Source organism: Panicum hallii, chromosome 1 (assembly GCF_002211085.1).
Source record: "Panicum hallii strain FIL2 chromosome 1, PHallii_v3.1, whole genome shotgun sequence".
Taxonomy (NCBI): Eukaryota; Viridiplantae; Streptophyta; class Magnoliopsida; order Poales; family Poaceae; genus Panicum; species Panicum hallii.
The window spans coordinates 20,674,125-20,695,878 of NC_038042.1; positions in this window are offsets into that span (position 1 = coordinate 20,674,125).

Sequence of the window (21,754 nt, forward strand, 5' to 3'; positions counted from 1 at the left end):
ACTCCTCTCGCATCACGCGCGACCTCCCTGCACATCGTCGTCCTGCACGCTGTGCAGCTGCTCTTCTGCTTCCTGCTGCCGAACCCGTGTTCGCCCGTCCTCGCCACGTCACTTCCGCGCTCACACACGCGTATTCGCGCCACTTGGGCCTACTCCTGCCCCGGCCGAGCCACTCGCGCGCGCCCACCGCGCCTCCAGCGCCCTCCGGGCGCGCTCCGCTCAACACCTGCACACGCCACCGGCTTCCGCTGCGTTACCGCGCGTATGTTCGCGCCACCCGCTCGGCGTCGCTTACATTTGCTCCTGCACTGCCAGCCGTGCCGCTCACGAGTTCGCGTCCACTTCCTACGCGACATGCGCCTTCACTCGCCTGCGCGCACGCACTCGCTCCCGTGCACCTCCACGCCTCCTGCTGTCGTGTACGCCCTAGCCACATCACCTGCTCCTGCTCACGCCTCGCCTGCTCCCGAGCCGCGCACCAACGCCGGCCTGCCGCCATCCTGCGCACGCTCGCGCTCGCCCAGCTCCTGCCGTCACCTGTGTCGCGCTCCAGCTTCCGCTCGCCTGCGCCCCTGTGCGTTCGCGCGCCTGAGCCGCTGGGCACCGCCAGCCGCCCGTTGCCACGCGCCTGATCCGGCCCCGCCCACGCGCCTCCTCTCTCCTGCGCTCGGGCCGAGCCGCCGCTTGCCGCGCCTAGGCCCGCTCGCCCGCTCCCACGCGCGCGGCCTCCGCTCCCGAGCCGCCCCGGCCCCGCGCGCCTGGGCTGCTGCCGCCGAGCGCCCGCTGCTCCGCCTGACCCACCAGCCCGCGCCTAGCCACACGCCGCTCCTGCCCGCAAGCCGCCGCGCCGGCCCCGAGCGCCCGCCAGCCTCCGCGCGCGCTGGCCCGCTCCGCCCGGCGCCTGCCTGCCCGCGCGTGCGCTCGCGCCTGGCCGCGCCCACGCACCGCGCGCTGCCTGGGGCCGCCGCCGTCGCCTGCTGCTGTGGTTGCCCGAGCTAGTGGAGGAGAGGGTGGATGAGAGAGAGAAGGGGATAAGTCTGCCGATGGAGAAGAAAAACAGAAGAAGGGAGACGCCAGGATAAGGAAACAGAGGAGGAGAAGGATGAACAGTTTTCCCCAAGGACCTATGCGTAAATACAGAAAACTGCAGGGACATGTTTGTAAAACAAAATTTCCCGTTGATTTAAAACCCAAATAAAGAAACGCCCAAAACGAAAGTTGGAGAGTTTTTCAAACTCTACAACATTGCTTTAGGGCTCAAGTTCAAAAACTCAAAGCTTGTATTTTTACACGTGAATCTTTGAACAAAAGTCGGATTTGAATTGCTTTTGTCGTAGAAATGTAATTCATAAAATTTCAGGACTTAAATGCAAGCATTTATGACACGTCATAATGACGGGATAGACTCATCATAATGGTTGGATAGACATGTCATAATGACTTGCACTTTTACACTTTAGTCCTAAGTAAATTTGAAAGTTACTTTTGTAAATCAAACTTTTGCATAAAAGGACTTGTATTTTTATAAAATTACATAAAGACCCTTATTTTTACCATTTTACCCAAATTTTTACACACTTCAACACACACATCTCAAATGAAACTTTCGGATAATTACATAATTTTTACAGGGGATAAAATAAGAAAAACACATTTGCAAAACCACCCTTCACTTATTTCGAAATTACCTCCCATACAACACATTTTGCAAAAACAACCCTAGGTTTTTTCTATAATTACAAAAATACCCTTTTTACTTGCACTTTAAATTTTCAAAAGCTTCACATAAACACACATGAGCTTTATACAAACAAACATATATTTCACACTAACAAAATATATGCCTAGCAGTACAAGTACACGAACTGTCACAGCCTGTATAAATTTGTTTTAGTTAGGTTTGCAGTACTCTATCAGAACCCAGTTTGTAATAACTACTTGTGCCTATGTTGTAAAAATGTGATGGTGATTGTCTCTCTGGACTCGCCTTCATGCGAGGTACGCTTGATCAATCCGGAATCCAGTGGTTTCATCGGGACGTTACCCGACAGACCATTGGGTTATTCCGTTTGAAGTGCGTTGAGGTCATGTCGCCTATATAGCGATGGTCTATGCACTTGAGCCAGAATAATTCAAGCGGTTCTGCCACAGTGGATCGGGTGCTTCGTTGCAAATAATGCCAACGCGACTCCATTGCACGAACTTATGAAATAATTGCACCAGGACGGCCCATTTTGCACTGACTTTCGTGCAGTAACGAAACGGTCCGAAACACCCCGAAACATGAGTTTATGGTCCAATGGGGTGGATCGGGTGCGTTTGTTCCGAAAATTTCCGACGTAGCTTCGTTGCACGAACTTGTGCATTAGTTTCACCAGTTTGGCCTATTTTGCACCGACTTTGGTGCAGTACCAAAATGGTCCGAAACAGCCCAAAACATGAGTTATGGGTCCAATAGGGTGCTTCGGGTGTGTTCATTGTGAAAAATTCCGACGCAACTTCATTGCACGAACTTGTGCATTAATTGCTCCAGTTCGGCAAGTTTTGCACCGACTTTCATGTAGCAACAAAACAGTTCGAAACGCCACAAAACATGAGTTTAGGGTCAAATGGGATCGATCGGGTGCGTTCGTTGTGGAATATACCAACGCGACTTCGTTGCACGAACTTGTGCATTAATTTAACCAGTTTTGCCTATTTTGCACTGACTTTCATCCATTAAAGGAACGGTCTGAAACACCCCAAAATATGAGTTTAGGGTCCAATGGTGTGGATCGGGTGCGTTCGTTGCGAAAAATTTTGACTCGACTTTGGGGCATGAACTTGTGCATTAGTTGCACAGTTCGGCTTATTTTCCACCGACTTTCATGCAGTAATGAAACGGTGCGAAACGACCCAAATCATTACTTATGGGTCCAATGTAGTTCATCGGGTTTGTTCATTGTGAAAAATTTCGAGATGACTTTGTTGCACGAACTAGTGCATTAATAGCACCATTTCGGCGAGTTTTGCACCGATTTTCGCGCAGTAACAAAACGGTCCAAAACGCAACAAAACATTAGTTTTAGGGTCCAATGGGGTGCATCGGGTGAGTTTGTTGCGAACAATTCCGACGCAACATCATTGCACGAACTTCTGGATTAATTGCACAAGTTTGGCGAGTTTTGCACCGACTTTTGTGGAGTGACGAAACGGTCCGAAACGCCCCAAACCATAAGTTTCAGGTCTAATAGGGTGGATCGGGTGCCAACGAGACTTCATTGCACGAACTTATACATTAATTGCACTAGTTCGGCCCATTTTGCACCGACTTTCGTGCAGTAACGAAACGGTCCGAAACACCCCAAAACATGAGTTTTATGATCCTATGTTGTGCATGAATTGCACCATTTCGGCCCATTTTGCACCGACTTTCATGCAGTATTGAAATGGTGTGAACCCCTCCAAAAAATGAGTTATGGGTCCAATGGGGTGCATCGGGTGTGTTCATTGTGAAAACTTCCGATGCGACTTTGTTGCACGAACTTGTGCATTAGTTGCACCAGTTCAGCGAGTTTTGCACCGACTTTCGTGTAGTAACAAAACGGTCCTAAACGCTGCAAAACATGAGTTTAGGGTCAAATAGGATCGATCGGGTGCGTTCGTTGTGAAAAATTCTAACACGACTTCGTTGCACAAACTTGTGCATGAATTGCACCAATTCAGCCCATTTTGCACCGACTTTCTTGCAGTAATGAAACGGTCTGAAACACCCGAAAATATGAGTTTATGGTCCAATGGGGTGGATTGGGTGCGTTTGTTCTAAAAAATTCCGACACAACTTCATTGCATGAACTTCTGCTTTAATTGCACCAGTTCGGCGAGTTTTGCACCAACTTTCGTGTAGTAAAAAAAGGTCCAAAATGTGACAAAACATGAGTTTAGGGTCCAATGGGGTGGATCGGGTGCGTTCGTTACGAAAAATTCCGATGCAACTTCATTGCACGAACTTGTGGATTAATTGCACCAGTTTGGTGAGTTTTGCACCGACTTTTGTGGAGTGACAAAATGGTCTGAAACGCCCCAAACCTTCAGTTTAGAGTCCAATCGGGTGGATCGGGTGCGTTCGTTGCAAATAATACCCACGCGACTTCATTGCACGAACTTATGAACTATTTGAATGAGTTCGGCCAATTGTGCATCGACTTCAATGCAGTAAAGAAACGGTCCGAAACACCCCGAAACATGAGTTTATGGTCCAATAGGGCAGATCGGGTGCGTTTATTGCGAAAAATTCTAACACAACTTCGTTGCACGAATTTGTGCATCAGTTGCACCAGCCTGGTCTATTTTGCACCGACTTTCATCTTGTACCAAAACGGTCTGAAACAACCCAAAACAGGAGTTATCGGTCAGATGGGATGTATCGGGTGTGTTCATTGTGAAAAAGTCCCACGTGACTTCGTTGCACGAACTTGTGCATTAATTGCACCACTTCGGCGAGTTTTGCACCGACTTTCGTGTAGTAAAAAAACCGTCCAAAATGCCACAAAACATGAGTTTAGGGTCCAATGGGGTGGATCGGGTGCGTTCGTTGTGAAAAATTCTGACTCGACTTAGTTGCACGAACTTGTGGATTAATTGCACCAGCTCGCACGAGTTTTGCACCGACTTTTGTGGAGTGACTAAATGGTCCGCTATGCCTCAAACCTTGAGTTTAGGGTCTAATTGGGTGGATTGGGTGCGTTCGTTGCAAATAATGCCAACGCAACTTCGTTGCACGAACTTATGAATTAATTGCAACAGTTCGGCCCATTTTGGACCGACTTTTGTGCAGTAATGAAACGGTCCGAAACACATCAAAACATGAGTTTATGGTCCAATAGGGTGTATCGGGTGCGTTTGTTCTGAAAAAATCCAACGCAACTTCGTTGCACGAACTTGTACATTAATTGCACCAGTTTGAGCAGTTTTGCACCGACTTTCGTGCAGTAACAAAACGGTCCAAAATGCCGCAAAACATGAGTTTAGGTTCCAATGGAGTGGATCGGGTGCATTCATTGCAAAAAATTCCGATGCAACTTCATTGCACGAACTTGTGGATTAATTGCACCAATTTGGCGAGTTTTGCACCGACTTTTGTGGAGTGACAAAATGGTCCGAAACACCCCAAACCTTCAGTTTAGAGTCCAATGGGGTGGATCGGATGCGTTCCTTGCAAATAATGCCGATGCGACTTCATTGCACGATCCTATGAATTATTTGCACTAGTTCGGCCCATTGTGCATCGACTTTAGTGCAGTAATGAAACAGTCTAACACACCCCAAAACATGAGTTTAGGGTCCAATAGGGTGGATCAGGTGCGTTTGTTGCGAAAGATTCCAACACAAGTTCGTTGCATGAATTTTTGCATTAGTTGTACTAGTTCAACCTATTTTGCATCGACTTTCATGCTGTACCAAAGCGGTCTGAAAGACCCCAAAACATGAGTTATGCTGTCCAGTGCGAAAAATTCCGATGCGACTTCGTTGCCCAAACTTGTGCATTAATTGCACCAGTTTGGCGAGTTTTGCACCGACTTTCGTGCTGTAACAAAACATTGCGAAATGCCACAAATCATGAGTTTGGGGTCCAATGGGATAGATCGCGTGCGTTCGTTAAGAAAAATTCCGACGTGACTTAGTTGCACGAACTTGCGGATTAATTGCACCAGTTCGCACGAGTTTTGCACCAACTTTTGTGGAGTGACTAAATGGTCCGATAGGCCCCCAAACCATGAGTTTAGGGTCTAATAGGGTGGATCAGGTGCGTTCATTGCAAATAATGCCAACGCAACTTCGTTGCACTAGCTTATGAATTAATTGCACCAGTTCGGCCCACTTTACACCAACTTTCGTGCAGTAACAAAACGGTCCGAAACACCCCAAAACATGAGTTTATGATCCTATGGTGTGGATCGGGTGCGTTTGTTCCAAAAAATTCCAACACAATTTTGTTGCACGAACTTGTGCATTAGTTGCACCAGTTTGGCATATTTTGCACCGACGTTGGTGCAGTACCAAAACGGTTCAAAACAGCCCAAAACATGAGTTATGGGTCCAATGGGGTGCATCGGGTGTGTTCTTTGTGAAAATTTCCGAAGCAATTTCGTTGCACAAACTTGTGCATTAATTGCACCAGTTCGGCAAGTTTTGCACTTACTTTCATGTAGTAACAAAACGGTTCAAAATGCCACAAAACATGAGTTTAGGGTCCAATGGGGTGGATCGGGTGCGTTCGTTGCGGAAAACACCGACGCGACTTCGTTGCACAAACTTGTGCATTAATTGAATAGGTTTTGCCTATTCTGCACCGACTTTCGCCAATTAATGGAACGGTCCGAAACACACTAAAACATGAGTTTAGGGTCCAATGGTGTGGATCGGGTGCGTCCGTTGCGAAAAATTTTGACGCGACTTTGGAGCACCAACTTGTTCATTCTATGGCACAGTTCGGCCCATTTTGCACCGACTTTCATGCAGTAACGAAACAGTGCGAAACACCCCAAAACATGAGTTATGGGGTGCATCGGGTGTGTTCATTGCAAAAAATTCTAACATGACTTCGTTGCACAAACTAATACATTAATTGCACCAATTCAGCGAGTTTTGCACCGACTTTCGCGCAGTAACAAAATGGTCCGAAACGCCACAAAACATGAGTTTAGGGTCCAATGGGGTGGATCGGGTGCGTTCGTTGCGAAAAATTCCGATGCGACTTAGTTGCACGAACTCTTGAATTAATTACACCAGTTCGCCCGAGTTTTACACCGACTTTTGTGGAATGAATAAATGGTCCGATACACACAAAACCATGAGTTTAGGGTGGATCGGGTGCTTCATTGAAAATAATGCCAACACGACTCCGTTGCACGAACTTATGAAATAATTGCACCAGTACGGCCCATTTTCCACCGACTTTCGTGCAGCAACGAAATGGTCCGAAACACCACAAAATATGAGTTTATGGTCCAATGGGGTGGATCGGGTGCGTTTATTTCAAAAATTTCCGACGTAGCTTCGTTGCACGAACTTGTGCATTAGTTGCACCAGTTTGGCCTATTTTTCACCGAATTTGGTGCAGTACCAAAACGGTCCGAAACAGCCCAAAACATGAGTTATGGGTCCAATAGGGTGCTTCGGGTGTGTTCATTGTGAAAAATTCCGACGCAACTTCGTTGCACGAACTTGTGCATTAACTGCACCAGTTCGGCGAGTTTTGCACCGACTTTCATGTAGTAACAAAGCGGTTCAAAACGCCACAAAACATGAGTTTAGGGTCAAATGGGGTCGATCGGGTGCGTTCGTTTCGAAAAATACCAACGTGACTTCGTTGCACGAACTTGTGCATTAATTTAACCAGTTTTGCCTATTTTGCACCAAATTTCTTCCATTAAAGGAACGGTCGGAAACACCTCAAAACATGAGTTTAGGGTCCAATGGTGTGGATCGGGTGCGTTCTTTGCGAAAAATTTCAACTCGACTTTGGGGCACGAACTTGTGCATTAATTGCATAGTTCGGCCTATTTTGCACCGACTTTTATGCAGTAACGAAACGGTGCGAAATGACCCAAATCATTAGTTATGGGTCCAATGTGGTTCATCGGGTGTGTTCATTGTGAAAAATTCTGACATGACTTCTGTCAGACCCAGGACTATGGGACTGCGTACATAACATAGTTCATACAGGAATAGGGGATAGGACATGTCCTACACCTTATCTGTGTTGTATTCTACTCGCATACGAAGTAGGACTAGCTGATATAGAAGGAAGCTACTTGAGTTGTACTCGAGTACGATTCCTAGGCCAGTGTCGAACTAGGATTCATGTAACCCTGTCCTCCCGGATATATAAGGGCGGGTAGGGACCCCCTCAAAACACAATATCAACACCCAAGGCAATACAAACCACCAAACAGGACGTAGGGTATTACGCACATCGCGGCCCGAACATGTCTACACCTTGTGTTGCTTGCACCTTCAAGTTCCTGATCTCGGTGTCACCCTACCTAAAACTTAGCACCTCGGGTATATCCCTCGGTGGGCATGCGGCAAAACACCGACAGCTGGCGCGCCAAGTAGGGGTGCGCATCAAAGATCCACCGGCAAACTCGATGGCTTCGTTCAAGTTCACCAGTGCTGTGCCCCCCCAGGGGACGACGTTCATTTTCGGCTCGTGGGTCTGCATCACAGATGGCACGGGCGATTTTCATCGGTTCACCATCGATGTCATGAAGCCGAAAACTCTCGCAGCGAGTTTTCATAGCGTGCTCGACGAGTTCGTTGACAATCTCGACGACTTGTCAACCCATGGCTCCGCAAGGAAGACCAAGGAGGAGTCCATTTTCAATGCGACTCTGCAACGACCACGCTCGGATCGGACTCACTCCAATCTGAGAACTTGCGTAACCGATCACGACTCGGTCTATGCAATTCGGCCACTGAACATCAGGAGGCCAACAATTCCGAGTCCCTCTATGCATTGGAAAAGGACTTGGGCTATTTACTCCAAATCAGAAAACCCGAAGCCACCGCACATCGGGGGGCTACGGGTTGCCTTGGTGACAATGGTCTGATGATCACCTCCACTCCAGAAGGCTATTTCGTGGATTGGAAGGGCATGAAACTCTCTGATCTACTCAAGGACGAAGACTGACTCGTGGCACACCTCGAGCCTTTGCCTTTTTAGGAGGGCAAGCCATTAGCCACCATGGCAGAAGAATCGACCGAGCTAATCGAAGCGAGCTCCGACGAGCTCATATCACGCCAAGGGTTGATGGCGGAAGAAGGCGAGGATGATGGCATCTCACCCAACGAAGCACTTGACATGATATCCAAAGATGAGGCCACAGCCAACGCAGGCGACGAAAACAACACCGAGCGTGAGGCACGAAGGGCCAGGAATAGAGCCCGCGCAGCCCAGCGACGGAGGGTCAACGAGCGCATGCAATCTATGCACCATGAGCTAGACACCGAATTCACCGCCGTGGGCGAGCGGGGCTTCAGAACCCCTGTGGCTGACATCGCTAGGGTAACTGCCATACTCGAGCGCAGCAACGATCCAAATCTGTGCCAAGCACTTCACTACGTGCAGCGAGCATGGATCCAGCTCGATCAACAAAACCTGGCGTCCGCCATCGGAGAAGAACACGTGGCTGAAAGCAACAACCAGACTAATAGTTGAACGGCAGGCGGCCGTCCTCGACCTCAGCAATGCAATAACAACGACAACGCTCGCGGGAGTCAGGCCACTGGTGGGAGGCAGCAGCAACCTCCAGGAGGCAACCCGCGACAGCCCAATCATTGGAATCCTCCAGAAGACCTATGCCAGAGAATCAATGAAGGGCACGATGCGCGATCCATAATTGATTCCAGATGCAGAGAGCGTGAAGTAGCCGATACAGAGGGTACCGACTGCAGTGATCGCTTTCCAGCGTTCACAGCACGGTTCAACAGTTACAAGTACCCTGAGGGCTTCAAGACGATTGGGATCACCAAGTACGACGGCAAACAAGCTCCATGGCTACGATGTTACTCTACCGCCATAGAAGTCGCAGGAAGCTCCAACATCACCAAGGTCATCTACTTCCCGATGGCTTTGGACCCTGCGCCGCTCACATGGCTGGAGAGCCTCAGCAACAACTCGATCGACTCCTGGGAGCGGCTCAAGAAAGTCTTTATTGACAACTTTCAGGGGGCGATCGCCCATGCAGGTACTCATCATGACCTTGCTCAGTGTAAACAGGAACGTAACGAGCTCCTACGGTCATACACACACCGTTTCTTCGATGTGAGAGCCACCATTGCGAACATCTCGGAGGAGGACATTATCGACTGCTTCTACAATGGCATCACCGACGTGAGCGGTTCCCGTGGCGTAATGATAACAACCTGAGGCGCACTAATGACATTTGTACCGAGAAGAGCCAGTGGGACTACTTGGGTCCATCCTAAAAGCGCAAGCTAGACGACCTCGTCGCGGCTGTGGATCGTCCTTCGCGAGGCAGGAAGACAACGACACAGGAGGAGGTCAAAAAACTCTTGCAGAAGAAATGCCCATGGCATCCAAGTGCCAATCATGCGGCAATTGATTGCTACCATCTCTGGAGGACATTCAGCAATCCCAGTAGCAACAAGAAGAACAAGCTAGCGGATAGAGAGCCCAAAGAGGACGACCAAGGGGACAAATCGCACAACGCGAAGTTCCAAGATGCCTCCAAAACCATCAACATCATCTTCGGAGGTGACGAGGAGATCAATTCCAGGAGGGAACAGAAACTGCTTCTCCGAGAAATCATGTCCGTCGAGCCGGCAATACCACGCCCACTCCGGTGGTCGGAGGTCCCCATCTCGTTCTCATGAGATGATCAATGGACTAGCTTTTCGGAGCCCGGCAAATTTCCCCTGGTCCTGGACCCGGTGGTGGGAGACGTCAAGCTCACCAGAGTACTCATTGATGGCAGAAGCGGTCTTAACCTCATCTTCGCCAGCATGTTGAGGAAGATGGGCTTGGACTTAATGGACATGCTCGTCCCAAGCAAGTCTCCCTTCTACAGCATTGTCCCAGGCAACACAGTCCATCCACTTGGCATGGTGGTCCTTCCAGTCACCTTCAGCATGAGGGAGAACTACTGTACCGAGTTCATCAAATTCGAAGTTGCCAACTTCTAATCTTCATATCATGCCATACTGGGCAGGCCGGCACTGGCCAAATTCATGGCAGTGCCGCACTATGTCTATTTACTTCTCACGATGCCAGGATGAAGTGGAGTCTTCACTCTCCGAGATGACTTGAAGAAGTTGTATGACTGCATCCAGGAAGCCATCTAGTACGCTTCGACTACGCGTGTGCCAGATGCTTCAGGAGAAGTACTCGCGGCCTCGCAACAACTCTCCCAAGCCGGGCTAGAAATCCCAACGAGGAAGGCAAGCAAGTTGAGCATCTAGTTGACCGGCGACAAGGCCCTCAAGACCATCCAGCTCCAGGAGGGCGACTCATCTAAGACTGCTGTCATCGGTGCAGGCTTAGGTGAGAAATAGGAACTCGCGCTCGTCAGTTTCCTTCGGGCTAACCGAGATATATTCGCGTGGAAACTAGCAGATATGCCAGGGGCGCCCAGGGAACTGATCGAGCATAGCCTAAATGTACACGCACTAGCTGTGCCCAAAAAGCAACACCTTCGAAGGTTTGCTCAAGACAAACGAGAGGCAATCAAAAGGGAAATAGCTAAACTCCAAAGTGGGTAGCTAATCCCGTCCTTGTAAATAAAAAGAACAATGAATGGAGAATGTGCGTTGACTACACCGATCTCAATAAGCATTGCCCAAAGGATCACTTCGGGCTACCGCGCATTGATCTGGTTGTCGACTTGACGGCGGGTTGTGTACTCCTCTATTTCCTTGACTGTTATTCGAGTATCACTAGATCGCGCTCAAGGAGGAGGATCAAATAAAGACCGCATTTATCACCCCGTTCGGGACATATGCCTACAAAACTATGTCTTTCGGGTTGAAAAATGCAGGCACAAAAACATGCAATTCAAATGTGCTTCGCTGATCAGCTACATCGGAATGTTGAGGCCTACATGGATGATGTGGTCATCAAGACCAGGAATCCCGATGACCTGATTGCTGACTTGGAAGAAATGTTCAGCAGCTTATGAAAGTTCAGATGGAAGCTCAACCCAACAAAGTGCATATTCGGAGTACCATAAGGGAAATTGCTCGGGTTCATCGTCAGCAACCAGGGAATTGAAGCCAATCTTGTGAAGATCACGGCCATCACTGACATGGAGGCTCTAGCCACAATCAAGGATGTGCAGAAACTAACAGGATGTATAGCAGCCCTGAACAGGTTCATCTCCCGACTCGGGGAGACAAGACTACACTTCTTCAAACTCCAGAAGCACCAAGATAGGTTCTAGTGGACAGAAGAGGCCGAGCGGGCCCTGCAGGATCTGAAATAACACCTACAGTCACCCCTGGTCCTCATAGCACCACTGCCGGAAGAAGATCTACTACTCTATATTGCGGCGACAACTCATGTCATCAGCAGTGCCATCGTCGTCGAGCGCAGTGAGGAGGGCCATGCATTTGGGGTACAGAGGCCTGTGTACTTCTTCAGCGAGGTACTCTCCGAATCTAAGGTACGATACCCGGCAGTTCAAAAACTTCTATATGCAATACTGATTACATCAAGAAAGCTACGCCATTACTTCGACGAGTACAAGATCACTGTGATTACGGATTTTCCGTTGGCGGATATTCTACACAATCAAGACGCCACGGGATGTATATCAAAGTGGGCAGTGGAACTAGGGGCTCTGTCAATCGACTTCAAGCCACGCACTGCAATCAAGTCTCAAGCTCTAGTCGATTTTATGGCCGAGTGGAGAGAGAACGAAATTCCAACTCCAGTCGACAAGCCAGAGCACTGGACCATGTATTTCAATGGATCTCTCAAGCTCGATGGCGGAGGTGTTGGAGTCCTATTTATCTCCCCGAAAGGCGAACAACTGAAGTATGTCCTCCAGATCCTTTGGGAGGTATCTAATAATGAAGCCGAGTATGAAGCCTTGCTTCACGGGCTACGTTTGGCGATATCACTAGGCATCAAGCAACTACTTGTATACGGCAATTCACTTCTGGTTGTTCAGCAAGTCAACAAAGAGTGGGACTGCAACAAGGAGACAATGGACGCCTGCGTACAAGAAGTGCGCAAGCTGGAAAATAAATTTTCTGGACTGAAGATTCATCACGTGATACAGGAACAGAATGTTGGTGCAGATATACTATCCAAGCTAGGATCCACCCGCGTACAAGTTCCAGCAGGAGTTTTCATCTAGGAGCTGAAGCAATCATCCATCAAGTCCTCACCTCAGATAACCACTGATACCAGGCTTCAGAAGCCCGATCGAGAGGTTATGCTGCTCGGGGAGGACTGGAGAGAAACTTACATCGACTTCATCCGGGACCAAAGACTACCAGTGGGGATGGACGCAAAAAGTGCAACGGCAGCTCGTGTCATGCGCAGAAGCAAAGGTTTTGTCCTAGTCGACAATAAACTCTACCGGCGTGGTGCACGATTAGGCGTACTGATGAAGTGTGTCACGGGAGAAGACGGCCACGACATACTGCAGGAGATACATGAGGGCGTATGCGGCAACCACGCAGCTTCAAGAACGCTAGTTGGGAAAGTATATAGAGCTGGTTTTTGGTGGCCCACCGCAGTGTCAGATGCTGAGGACCTGGTGCGGAGATGCCAGAATTGCTAATTCTTTGGCAAACAATCTCACATCCCAGCCCATAATCTTATCACTATACCGCCATCCTGGCCATTTGCCTGCTGGAGCCTTGATAAGATTGGGCTATTTACAACGGTGCCATGTGGTTTCACCCATGTATTGGTAGCAATCGACAAGTTTACCAAGTGGATCAAGTACAAGCCGATAACCAAGCTCACGCCAGACAGAGTCGTTGATTTCATCTCCGACATCCTGCATCGCTTCGGCTTCCCGAATACCATCATCACGGACCTAGGATCAAATTTCACAGCTAACCAGTTCTGGGAGTTCTATGAAAATGCATGCATCAAAGTCAAATACATCTCCATTGCACACCCAAGAGCCAATGGTCAAGTTGAGAGGGTGAATGGCATGATAATCGAGGGCCTCAAGAAAAGAGTCTATGATGAAAATAGCAAGAAAGGCAGAAAGTGGATACACGAGTTGCCACATGTCGTCTGGGGGCTCAGGACTCAGCCGTCCAAAGCCACAGGGCAAACACCATTCTTTCTTGTCTACGGCTCCGAGGCAATCTTACCGGCTGACATCATGTGGAAATCTCCAAGGGTTGAAATGTATAATGAGGGCGAGGCGGACGAAGCAAGGCAGCTAGAGCTTGACTCTGTCGAAGAGGCTCGCTGCACTGCTCTTGTTCAGTTAGCATGATATCTACAGGGGATCCGACGATATCACGATCGCAATGTTAGATAACGGTCATTCAGTATTGGTGACTTGGTCCTACGCCGCATCCAAGATGAGTCAGGATTACACAAGCTCAATTCAAGGTGGGAAGGACCGTTTGTCGTCAAGCAGATTACAAGATCGGGGTCTTATCGATTACAATACCCCGAGGGCCAAGACATCCCAAACTCCTGGAACGTGCAGAACTTGTGCAAGTTTTACCTGTAAGAAGACACGCCGTGATAGCTGTTATTTGAGCGCCAAGGCGGTTTCTTTCCAATTCAATTTGGAGGCCATGTGCCACAGAATCAGGAATATAAATTTTCTATTAAAAATACGGAGGCTATAGCCACGTTCAAGTTTTATATAAATCAACTTCTTGCCATGAGCATAGTTGTCGTTGCGATGATGATTGCGTTTTTCCAAACAAGCTAGATCCGCTTGATCGGACTCAATCTAACTTGTTTGATGGGCTCACTTAAGGAGCTAGATTGACTACTCCCAGGGTCGCTGCACCAGGGGTAGTATCGACTACTTGCTACGAGCATGCTAGTCGTTGCGATGATGATTGCGTTTTTCCAAACAAGCTAGATCCGCACGATCGGACTCAATCTAACTTATTTGACGGGCTCACTTGAGGAGCTATATCGACTACTCCCAGAGTCGTTGCACTCAGGGTAGTATCGACTACTTGCTACGAGCATGGTAGTCACTGTGACGACGATAGCATTTTTTTCCTAATAGGGTAGATCCGCTCGATCGGATTCTATCTAACTTGTTGGATGAGCTCACTTGAGGAGCTTTATCGACTACTCCCAGGGTCGTTGCACCCGGGGTAGTGTCTACTACTTAGCCTATGAACGTGGATGGCAATCCAGAAATCATAAGGCAATGATAGTATGGACAACTTTGACAGATATATTACAAGGAGAAGAGTACTTTACAATAACACAATCCTGTTCTATATTCTCTACTATTTTTTCAGCTACAGGCCTGGCCTCTAGAAGGTACTCGCTGAACTGCTCTTCAGAGCAGTCTGGCGCTACACCCGGCGCGAGTGCTTCTAGTCGAGCCTTGGGCCAAAATGACTTCACAGGACCTAAGGCGTGGCTAACATATGTGGTGGGGGCCTCGGCAATGAAGCTCAGGACTTTCGGCAGAGCCCCGCGGAGTCGATCCAGCAGGGATCGCCCGTCTGCTGCGCCGTCATCCTGCGGATCCACCAATTCAACCAGCTGTTGGGCGGCCACCCTTAGGTCCTCCAGCTCTTTTTGGCGCTGCTCCTTCTCTTCGCCTAGCGTCTTGATCTGCTGAAGTCACTCGACGAACTGCTGCTCAGTGTCGGCGATCACCTTCTACAGCTTCTCGACATCATTTGTACGGTGATACAGCATATTCTTCACGTCGGTAAGTAACTCTTCTTTATAAATTAAGAGTTTCTTAACCTCTATGGTGAAGATAATGTTTCAGAACACAAGATCAAATTGTAGAGAAAAATACTCGATCAAGGAAGGGACTTGGCTTGATGCGCTTTCTTCTATTCCTTGAGCTGTTCTTGGAGCTCGGAGTTGGACTTCTCAAGATTATGGATGTCGTTCTTGAGTAGCCATGTTTCCTGTGTCCGCTCCTACTCAAGCTTGTTGAGCTCCCTGCGAAGATAGATGTTCTTTTGGAGTTCTTCCTGGATGCGTTGATCTTTCGCTTGGAGCTCCTGGAGGCCACTCTCGACTGCTTTCAGCTTCTCAGATTTTTCTTGAGAGCGTTTGTGTGGCAAAACCAACTTGAATTACACCAGCTCAAGTGCGCTAATCCCTTCTCGGAAGGCATTAAAGGCTCAACCACACTTCAAACGGTGTAACCCCATGGTCAGTTGGGTAAAGTCCCGATAAAACCACCTATCACAGGATCAAAACAAGGTACCTCGCTTGAAGGTGAGTCCAGAGATACAACTGCCAACCATTTTTACATCATAAGCATAATATTACTTTAGTATTCAAACATCGTAGCAAGAGCTAGCTAGTATGAATTTGTACAATATTGTTTAGGTTGAAGTATCTACAGCGGAAAACAAAATGCGACAATACAGACGTCGCACAATGGATGTTTGAGCTAAGCCCATGCTCAATATCACTCGGAGGGACCTGTGTTTGCCGGGGACGGATCCCACTCCACAGACCAACCATCGGGAAGAGCATAGGGCCATGGCACGGGTAGAGTAGAGTCCTTAGGGGGATTACCTGGAACAAAAGTCACAATGCAAGGCTGAGTATGCTAATACTCAGCAAGGCTTACCTGTTTCATGGTATACTTAGCCATGTAACTAGACTATGAAGGTTTTTAATGGTTCTGGGTATAGTTTTCAGCTGAAAAGCAATAAAGAGTAGATCCTTACTTTCAAATTTTAGCTTTCAGGTTCTAGTTGATTATCCATTCTAGGTAAGCAACTATAACTATTCAAGCATGGTAGAATCTTTTAAACAAACATCATCTTTGATAACCATAAGGTTGCTCTTGTTACTCTATGTGGCAAAGGGATCAAGCAGTCTCAATCTCCGCGAGAAACGGACGATTCTCAATCGAATTTTACAACCTTGCAAGGCAAACCTAACTCACACGCTTGGAACATCCAATGATCGTTCCGAAGCAACCGTTTGCCTTTCATTCCGACTCGTGGATCATGGCCACCACAAGTGACTGTAGGACCATACGCACATCCAATGTGCAGGACGTACGTCTGTAGCGCGACTACATGATCATACTCCTGTCCGCCTGTGTGAAACGTACTTCTACAGTGTGCGTGACATTAGGACGTACTCACATCCGCTGCGGAACGTACTCCCGCACGTCGGTGCATGTGCTAAAAACCAAATTACGAGTGGTGGGGGGTATGTCCACTCCTCGGGCTGATCGGGTACTAGGCTTACCGCTTACCATATTTCGCGGCATGTCGCTAGTACTTTCAAACACTTAACCACCACTACCACACACTTCGACCTTAGCAACTTTTATGAACACAGACAGGGTTTTTACCAAGGTCATGAATCATAATCATAATCACAACCCGTCCGTCATCCTTATAGTGTTGCAGGAATGTAAACATTGCAACTCCAATAAAGCTCGCGAGTGACAGGAAATCACTCGACTTCAAAGCAATTGGGTCCTTGGCTCGTCGGGGAAGAGAAGCCGAGGTGTGCCGGCCAAATTCCAGTGATGGTGGTCGCCGGCGGTGAGAGGGAACAGGCCAGGGAGGATCAGGGAACTAAGGCGGTCCTTGCTAGGGGTGATGCGATGGTTGGAGTTGACCGGCGATGGAGCTCAACCACGGTGGTGGTGTTCCGGCGTGATGGCTCACCAGCGGTGGATCAGAGGTGAGGGAATAGCTCCAAGAGAGTAAGGCGGTTCGATTAATCACCTTGGCGAGAGCTGAGACGGCCGGAGGGATGGGTTCCCACGGTGACCCGGAACGACAGCTAAGGGGGAGCTCATCGGCGAGGTGGATGCAGTGCTTAAGGGTGGCGGTGGACGGGCTGGTGAGCTGCACGGGATCACGGTGGAGCTACCGAGGGGGCTGTTGTGGTCTGAGAAGGAGCGGGGCGAGCTGACGACGGCGCGGCGGTCGGCGGCAGAGGGTGAGCGCGGCGGTAGTCCGGTGGAAGAAGAAGTCGAGAAAGCGGATTGCGGCTGTGCGAGCAGATATAAGTAGTCGAAGGGAAGCTCCTGGTCGTGCTGTGGGCTTAAGAAGTAGCACGGCACGCAGTAGCTGCTGCTGGCAGTCGGCAGCGCATCGTGGCGGCCGGGCGGAGCTCGGGCAGAGGCGGGGTGGCGTGGCACGCACGGGGAAGAGCCAGAGGGGAGGAGCTAGAGCGGTGGCCGGCCTAGAGGCGATGCAGGGGAGCTACTAGAGTAGAAAATGGCACTGGCAGAGCGGCAGCGACGGTGAGCAGCGGCGGCAATGGCAAGCAGCTGCTGCCGACTCGGCGGTGGCGTGGCGCGCTCGAGGAAAGCCAGCAGGAAGGAGAGGAGGCGGTGGGCGGACTTGGGGCGACGCGTGGGGGTTAGGGGTGGCAGGTGGGAGCCTCGAGCGGCGCGGCATGATGGCCTGCGGTGGGGCAGTCGTGCGGCAGAGGGGAAGCAGAGGAGGAAGAAGAACAGGGGGGTCACCAGGGGCTAATTTGCTGTTTCCAAAAATTCCAGGGACCTCACTGTAAACCAACATTTCCTGCTAATATAAAATTCAAATGAGAAAATGGTCAAATTAAAAGTTGTAGATCTTTTCAAACCCTACAACTTTTATTTAGGGTTCCCATTCAAAATCTCAAAGGATAGAGCTTTATTTACAAACTTTAGACTCAATTTAAACTTTTCAAAGTTTTTGTCCTTAGTTAAGTAAATTCCATATACTTTTGGACTGAATTGCAAGTTTAGGTAATGTAATGATGACTAACACTTTTACACTTTGAACCCTAGTCAAAATTGGAAGTTACATGTGTAATTCAAATATTTTGCATAAAAGGACTCCTACTTTTGAAAAATTACACATAAGTCCTCATATTCACTCATTCACACAATTGCACACAATTCAATACACACATTACACATTCCTTCCTAGTGTTTTAAAATTTTGACACCTAGGGTGTCACAGTTTGGCCACATCCTGTACAAGGGGGAAGACTGAGAAGATGAAACAACTCGACAAAACATAATGGCAGCAGAGCAGTCATGCCTTACTAGGGTAAATTTGTACATCTCCTTGGAGATCTTCTGGAAATATCGCATGTTGTCGATCGTCAGGAGAGGATCATCCAACAGATCTTTGGTGATGATGTTCTTGTATCCTCTCCCGGACACCAGCAGATCTCCAGGGTTGCCAGAAGTACCCGTAGCCTCTTCAGTTGATGGCTGTGTGGCACCTGCAAGTTGAAAAGCGTTCAGTACACGAAGTCTGCGATCTAAGCAGTTAGCCGTAGGGGGTCAGACACTTACTTGTGCCATCCGTAGGAGCGGCATTAGTGGCCTCGACTTGTTCATCACCACCAACGCTGGCTTCGAGTTGCTGGGGCTCGGGAGGTGGTGGGTCGGGCAGTGTCGCATCCTCCTCGGGGGCTGGCGGCTCGGGGGCTAGAGTAGCCGTGATAGGCTCTGGCTTGTCCAACCCCAAAGCAGATGAAGTCCTAACAAAGCAGAGTTAGATATATCATCAAACAAGTCAAAAGGAACAAACGATATGACCAAGGAGCTTTTGGAGGTGGGTTGCGGCTTTACCCGGAAAAGATAGCGGAAAAGATCCCAATGGGGTTCAATTCCGAGGAAAGCTTCACAAAAATGGATGAAAATGGCAATGTGGCAGATCGAGTTTAGGTTGAGATGATGGAGCTCAAGCCCGTAGAAGTAAAGAAGGCCACGGAAGAAGGAACAGGTGGGGAGAGCCAAACCCCGTTCAGAGAAATGGTAGAATGAGACGATTTCCTCTACATTCTCCATAGGAAGAGAGTGGAGAAAAGAAGGGCGCCAGTTAGCAAGACTTTTCCCCTGAAGCAAACTCTCAGAAACAAGACGCAGGAGGTCATTATTGAAGCACTTACTGTAAGTCCACTCCCTAGAAGGCAGCTCCGATTCCTTCTCCTTCCCATCTTTCTCGTTGGATCTCTTGGGCGCCATTCTAGATCTGTTTGCCACGAGCTGCTCGGGGGTTGCAGAGAAGGGGCGGAGAGATTCGGCTAGCTTGGGGCTTGTCAAAGGGGGTGAAGGCAGAGCACAGATCTGATTGGGGATTCGGAAATTTCTCGGTGGATTGAAGATTGGAAGCATGGATTTTACCCTAAGTTACCGCAGGGTTAAATAACCAGCGGCCAGATACAGGTTTACTATTCCAAAGCTGAAGAGCCGTCACAGGGAATATTCGGAAGCCGAGGGGTCACTTGGTGGATTTTTGTCACACCCGATTTATAAGAACATAAATCGAACAATCATATATGCGCCAGGATCAAGTCACGCATATATACAACAGAATCATCAAGATATCACAACACGTATCTCGAAACAAAAGTGTATAAATTATAAATGAATATCCTTGATACAACTGAATCAAGAATCAGTTCAAGGAATGCGGAAGCGTAAAATAAATACATGAAGAATAGGGCGCCACAGGGACGTCAACTGGGAGACAACGCCTAGAAATCGTTGAGTCCGCTGATGTAGTCCTCCACGTCGCCTGGTACTGAGCAGCAGTCGAAGATATCCCAAATAGAACAGAAGAGTAGAGAAGGCAAGTGTGAGTACACAACTTGTACTCAACAAGTATAACACGAGCTATGAGGCTCTAAGGTTAGCTGACTCAACTGCATTAGCTTTTAATCTTGGCAACTCTTATTAAAGCTATTTACTACAAGTGGATGAATTACCCTAACCCAAGTTACATAATAATTAATCAAAATTAATCATGAGACTACTGAAAACCAAGCCAAACCACCAAAGGTAAACACCCCACTAATCAGACGGAGGATCTGGGCCGCTCATGACTGTGAGCACAGCTGATATATCAGTTTTACACTCTCGAGAGGTTGCACAACTTTACCCACAAGTCGTGAGCTACGCTAGTTGTTCATCACACTTCCTTAGGTGAGATGGCTAGCAAGCACACTACGAGACCGTTACAAAGGATCATGTTGGTAAGGTATAACCGCTAAGGTTTCTGGATCAGCTACGATGGGGCCCACCTCACGGGGGTACAAGCACACAGCACAGACCAAGCCGGAGGAGCAGGGACCATTGAAGCTTACCACCCCTCTTGCCCACGCAGGTAAGTTACACCTGAACCAAGATGACCTAATTAGTAAGTCAAGACCGTCCCATTCCAGTCTTGTGGTTGCGCGGTTGTCCCAGGTTGTCGCTCTATGAACCGGTCCTTATGGAGAGTGGCCAACCAAGCACTAAGCACCGTGCTGGCCCCCTAAACCATATTTCTAACAAAACACATTTTAACGAGACGTGAGCCGCTCAAGCACACAGCACAGAGGGCCACTCTCAGAATTAAGTTGCATATAACCATTAATCAAATTAATTAAAAAGGACCGAGATGGGTGAGAGCGCAGCACCTAGCACAACTAACCAAAATGCAACCCAAGGTATATATATAAAGGATAAAGTGGCTAGGAAATCCTTATAGGCATACAAAATTAAAATGCAGTATGAAATTGTATTTAAAAGTGATAGGATATTCATGTTATACTCCTGCTGCTGCTCAAACTGCTCTGCAGAAAGGGGCTCCTGATACTTGTCCAAAGGCTCAGCGTCTACTCACGATCGCAACGCCAAAACATGGTCCAGCACATACACATACATACAAACAAGGACAAAAGATAAGAAACAGTACAACATTACATAAAAACAGCACACAAAACTATGATAGAACTATTCTACGCATTACAACGATTGCGTGAGCGTGAAAACCGCCTAAAATGGAGTTAAGACGTGAAATCTAGGGCTAAAACAGGGTCCAGGGACCTTTCTGCAAGAAAACAGGAAGTTCTAAGGGGTTCTGCGCAAAAACCGAGGGTCTAAACGTAATTAAACTATAGACACAGGGGCTAACTTGCTAAAAACCCTAGGGCTGGATGGCGGTTCTATTTCTAAAGAACTCAGGGGCCTAAACGAATAAAACAGGACCTAACTGCAATTACTTTTGAACTAGAGATGGACTGCGGGTTGGTTTTCAAAAAGGGCAGGGGCTCTTTAGCAAGAATACCAGGCTAAAGTGGTATCTTCTATTCTGG